We start from the raw sequence: 5,597 nt of genomic DNA, 5'->3' as shown, positions 1-5,597 counted from the left end.
GTTTTTAAAAAAGTCTTGCACTACTGCTATTACCTGAGGACCTACAATATCCCAATTGTGTTTAAAGAAACTTACAGGGAATCCATCTGGCCCTGGAGCTTTGTTGGATTTCAACTTTTTTACTACTGACCAAATTTCTTCAGAGGAAGGAATTTCAGTTAGAAAAGAATTTTCTTCTTGTGAAATCGTGCTCTTAATGTGTGTGAAAATGTCTTCTTCTAAGTCAGTAGAGGATTCAGTAAAAAGCTCAGAGAAATAAGAAGTTAGAACCTCCTCAATTTCTTCTTTCGAAGATACTACCTTATTATTCCTATCATGTATGCAATCTATGTGATTTCTTTTCCTTCTCTTTAAAGTTTGAATGTGAAAAAAATTTGTATTCCTTTCTCCTAAAGCTATGGTATTGTTTCTAGACTGTTGCTTTGCAATCTCTTCCTGAGTATCATATAAGGCTTCTAGTTCCATTATCTTTGTGTTTATTAGGTGTTTTCTGTTATGTGTATTTGGTCTAGATTCTAGAATTTCTATGTTCCTTAGATGACCTTTAATCTTTTTATTTGGTTTGCCAAAAACATCTTTTTTCCACCTGCTAAGGTTAATACCCACATTTGATATGTTCTCAATAAGATCTATAACTGGTCTATTTGTGTTAGAAATCCAAGACCTTTTAATAACCTCAATACAAGATACAAGTGTCATAAAACTTGAAAGTTGGAACTAAGATAGAGTGTGAAGCATTTGAAGTGAGACATATTGGCCCATGATCTGATCCAATAGCTACCAAATTTTGCAAAGATGCATGTTGGAATTCATCATTTCATTATGCATTTACTAGAGCCCTATCTAACCTCTTTTTAATATTTGCAATTCCTTCCTTTTTAGTACTCCAAGTGAAGATATTTCCAGTGTAACCTAAGTCTTCTAGATATGTTCTCTGTATTAAGTTTAAAATTGGATCTACTTTTTTCCTATCAAAAGGAAGACCCCCTTGTTTCTCTTTACTATTGAAGATTATGTTAAGATCACCTATTACAAGCCAACGCATTGTATTTAAGTTAACTATATGTGTTATGTCCTCTAGATAGCCTATAATTTCTAACTTATTATCATGTTTAGGTGCACCATAAAAACAAGTTAAGACTCATTCTTTAGAATTGAAATTATTTTTAACAATGACATTGATCATGTTAAGGTTCCATTGAACCACTTCAAATTGAAAACCATCTACCCAAGCAATTGCCAGACCACCAGCTATTCCATCTGGGTCTACAATGTGGGTGTTTGGGAAATGATTAAGAATTTTTTCATCAAGCTCCTTTGAGACTTGGTTTCCGATAAAAACAGAATGTCAGGTTTTTCTAAATCAAGCAAGGACTGTAAATGTTGTTGGGTTTTTTTCTGACCACACCCTTGTGTGTTCCATGCTAGAATTTTCATGACCAAAAGCAATAAAACAACAATAAAGATATTCCACAGAATCAAGGCACAAAATGTGATCACATAACCTAAGTCTAGATACAATCTCAGTCCACAGAGGTATGCAGGATATATAAGGTGCATAGGAGGGAAAATATAAAGCACGGTACAATGTACTGTAATTTCTAAGTGCTCGGGAGGAGAGAAATAGTAAAAGTAGCAAGATTACTAAAAAAAAAAAATTTAGATAGCATTAGCATTCGTAAAGATTAATTTTTAGATTATGGATCGAGGGACTCATGAAAAAATTCAAGGAAAATATCATAATTAGGGTTATCTGGATTCCCTTTGTTTTTTCAGTTGGAGCAGCAGAATAAGCAGATTGATATTGTTGGCTAGAGGAGATGAAACAAAACCAGTCTTCAAGAACCAAATTCAGGGGAACAATAAGGAACACATGCTTACAATAAACAGAACCTCCGTAAGTTCAAATTGCCGTCAAACATTTTGACGGACTGATCTAAATTAAACAAGATTCGACGACCCATTGATTGGAAATAAAATTTAACATTTTTTTTCTTTATCTTTTGAGCATTGCAACATCCTTGGTGATAGCCTAATTCTAGCCAAAGCTAAGAGAAATAAAACTAAGGTCACTAACCCTAGAAATTCAATGCATTTTCACTGAAATCACTCTGGTCATGGATAGTTGCCATTAGTTTAAACATCAAGAACACAACCTCTTTACCTATCGATTTTTACCAAAAACAACACATATTGTAATTGAATACATTTCACCCAAAGAATGATGATTCATTTTCGCAATCACCATATCACATCCCTATTAAAAGGCCAAAACTAAATGCAACTTCTTTTCGATTGCACCGGCAACCATCCCTTTGTGATGAAATAGTTACCTAACAGCTGGGTTAGTCATTTTAACAAACACTTGTTTCCCAACCCTTCCAAAAACAGAAACCGTTCAACAAACTTTCCAATACACTGATTATAAACTCACAAGGGCATTCAAAAGACGGGTTTAAAGAGTTCAATGGGTCACCACTTCTATTAATTCACATTTTTATGCACGTCAAACCTCTTATTCTCGATCTAATTTCCTTAGTGCTAGATATTTTTGTGGGTTAATTGGAGTTTGGTACTCAGGTTTACACCAACATTAATGTTTGGTCTAACATTTGTCCGACGTTAGGACTTGGTACCTGGACTGGACGTTGACCCGACTTCACTAGGTTAAGTCCTAACTTCTGTTTAGTAATTATTAAAAAATTTATATAAATTTTTTATTAAAGAGTTTACCATCACATCCTTCAGTTTTCCTAACATTTACAAAATTACCAACTTGTTCTTCTTGCTCATGTCTCCATTTGATTCACCATTTTTGCTTCTCGACTACTGATTCTTGAACATCACAACCAAAAGCAGCGACCTTCAAAGCAATAAAATCCTTACCTTCTTCTCTGTCACCATTATCAATTAAACAAGACCCAACTTCTAATTCTTCTTGTTGTTCACACCGTACACCACAAGAATTAAACCCCTAATTTATCAAATCCCATCTCTAATCTCTGAGACAGAAAAACCAAATAAAAAAAAAAAGTTTCAGCGGGTATGTCATCAACTCAAACTAAATCTGGGAATTTGATATCAAAAGGTATGTCATCAGCGGGTATGTAATCAACTCAAAAAAAATCATGATTATCATTACTTACAAGTAGCAAAATCTGAGAATTTGATATCAAAGGGTCATGAACCCAAATTGAAATTTTAGCTGAAACCTGAAACCCATATTCAATCGATTATGCCATCAACTCAAATTAAATCGATTATGTCATGAATCTCAACTGAAACCCCCATTAAATCTCAACTGAACCCCTTATTAAACCGATTTCACGAGCTCAATCGAAACCCTAATTTCAGTTTTCATTTAAAACCTCAATTCTTCAAGACATCAAAACCCTAACCGAACTCTAATCAATTCCGTAACAATAATAATAAATCATATAATCTTCCTTTGCCTTCTTCTTTCATCAAAATCAAACCATGTATTGTAAATCTCTGCAACATTAGTTTTCTTTATCATTTGATTCAAATAAATCAAATCCTCATACTTTTCTGTGATGGGTTGAAACGAAATAACAAAAAAAAAAAAAAGAGAAATAATGGTGGAAATGGAAGTAGCAAGGAAATTAAGAGAGGAGAGAAAGAAAAAAGAGAGAAGAGAAGAATCTCGTGTGAATAAACCGAAGTTAATATTAAAAAGAGAATGGATTAATCTAGACCGTAGGTTGAAGTATTTAGATTATAACCGTCGGATCCTAGACCTATTTCAGGGGTGAATTTGTAAACTAGAATTTATAATTTTTTTATTTTATAAAATTAATTAAAATCTGGTCATAAACAGTCAGTGCAGGACAACGTCCGGTCCAGGTATCAACCCCTAACATTGGATAAATATTAGACCAAACACTAATGTTGGTCTAAACCCGAATACCAAACTCTAATTATTCCTGTTCTTGCAGATTTATAATCTAATCCTAAACCAAATTTGATCTAGCAAATTAAACTCACTCACCTAACACACCTCATGAAGAGGTTCATGGAAGCCAATGACTCACTTTACAGAAAACAACAAGAACAATAATTTAAAAGCACATGAGACAAGTGTTCTTTCTCAATCTTAACGAAATGTTCGACGCCCTTCCACCCATTGCATAAAGGAATGCAAGGATCACAAGGCCTGGAGATTAAAGTCGACCAATTTCAATCTTAGAGAGGAGACAAGCAACACAAAATTTACATTTATGCAATAATGTAAAAGTTCGAATGAAAACAACTGATGCTCAACAGCATCCTTTCCACAGAAGATATGAAATATGGATGATGCTCAACATAAACAGAACAGACGAGATCCAATATATGACTAGCAAATATAACAAAATAAAATTAAAAACCCCTGCCGGTTCCATTTTAATCCTCCCTTATTATGATTATCAATCTACATACATATCCACTAACCCTACTTACTTAAAAAGGGAATCCAGTTTCAGAAAGTTACTCCATGAATAGACGATGGAGGAGATTTTTTTTTCTTCAGAAAACACTATTTGAGAGCTAGGAGAGAGAAAAATGAGTGGTTTTGAATACCAGTATCCTAATATCCATGTCCTTATCTTAATTGGGATTAGTTAATAATGCGCAAATGTTCGTATATTGATCCACATGTTGCTCATTAGTCATTGATCTCTAATGGAGAATTTTTATAAGAGGCTTCAACTTCTCAGTTCTCCCATTTTCAACTGAAGAGATTTTGTCATCATCTTTTTTTTAATATCCCGAGTATTCATTAGAGTTTTTATATTTATGAACTGAAACATTTTCTTCTAATCCATAAAGTAAACCACTGTCTCTTCTTCCCTTTTAACTGGTACATCTTTAATTAACTATGTATTTTTAATCTTAGAGTTTGTACTTAAGATGCTGGAAGGATTCAAATAGAAAATTGGAACTTGCTTAGGCTTGTTACATTTTCTACTTGAGTTTTTTTCTTTCTTTCTAGGATAATTAGTTTACTTTTCAGCTCAGGTTGAAGACACTAATTCTAAAAATCCACCACCACCACCATTCACATTTACATATGTATTTGAGGCCTATAAATTGTGATCACAAGCCAAAGTAGAAACTAGGTTGTATCCACTCGCTTTTGTTTAGTTCTGAGATGGGTTAGAGACTTGATCATCTTAGTATGATCAAAGTGTCAAGGAATAATATATCAATAGTTGTGAATGCTTTGTATTGGTATATTATATTACGAAGTATAACGTTTATTTTTTGAACTTCGTAATTACGACATCAACATAACCTTTGAAACTTGTTACTAGATTGTGTAGTGAATTTAGGTTGATTTCATGCCTAGAAAATTATGTTTAATTACATGAGTTTAAGGAAGTAGACTTATGAACTTGTTTCGTAGTTGAATGAAATCAATAGGATTGAAGGTCCAACTTTCATTGAAGATTTATTATTGGGCCAATCTTATCCTATGTTGGGAATCAAGGAGAACCTATATTAACTTATGTTGGGAGTCAAGGTGAACTGATATGTACCTATATTGAGAGTCAAGGTAGAACCGATCCCTACCTTCATTGGGAGTCATGGTAGGA

The 5,597-nt window shown here is 33.4% G+C and overlaps 1 long non-coding RNA gene across 1 annotated transcript; it reads right to left on the bottom strand.

The window, feature by feature from the left end:
- Nucleotides 1-2,703: 2,703 nt before the first annotated feature.
- Nucleotides 2,704-4,353, bottom strand: LOC113285948. Its single transcript, XR_003329023.1, has 2 exons — nucleotides 3,147-4,353; nucleotides 2,704-3,002 (listed from the first exon to the last, which is right to left on the bottom strand). It is a non-coding gene; the product is annotated as an uncharacterized LOC113285948 (long non-coding RNA).
- Nucleotides 4,354-5,597: the final 1,244 nt, after the last annotated feature.

Source organism: Papaver somniferum, chromosome 6, assembly GCF_003573695.1.
Source record: "Papaver somniferum cultivar HN1 chromosome 6, ASM357369v1, whole genome shotgun sequence".
NCBI lineage: Eukaryota > Viridiplantae > Streptophyta > Magnoliopsida > Ranunculales > Papaveraceae > Papaver > Papaver somniferum.
The sequence above is the reverse complement of the archived record's forward strand: the minus strand, read 5'-3'. Positions and strand labels throughout refer to the sequence as shown.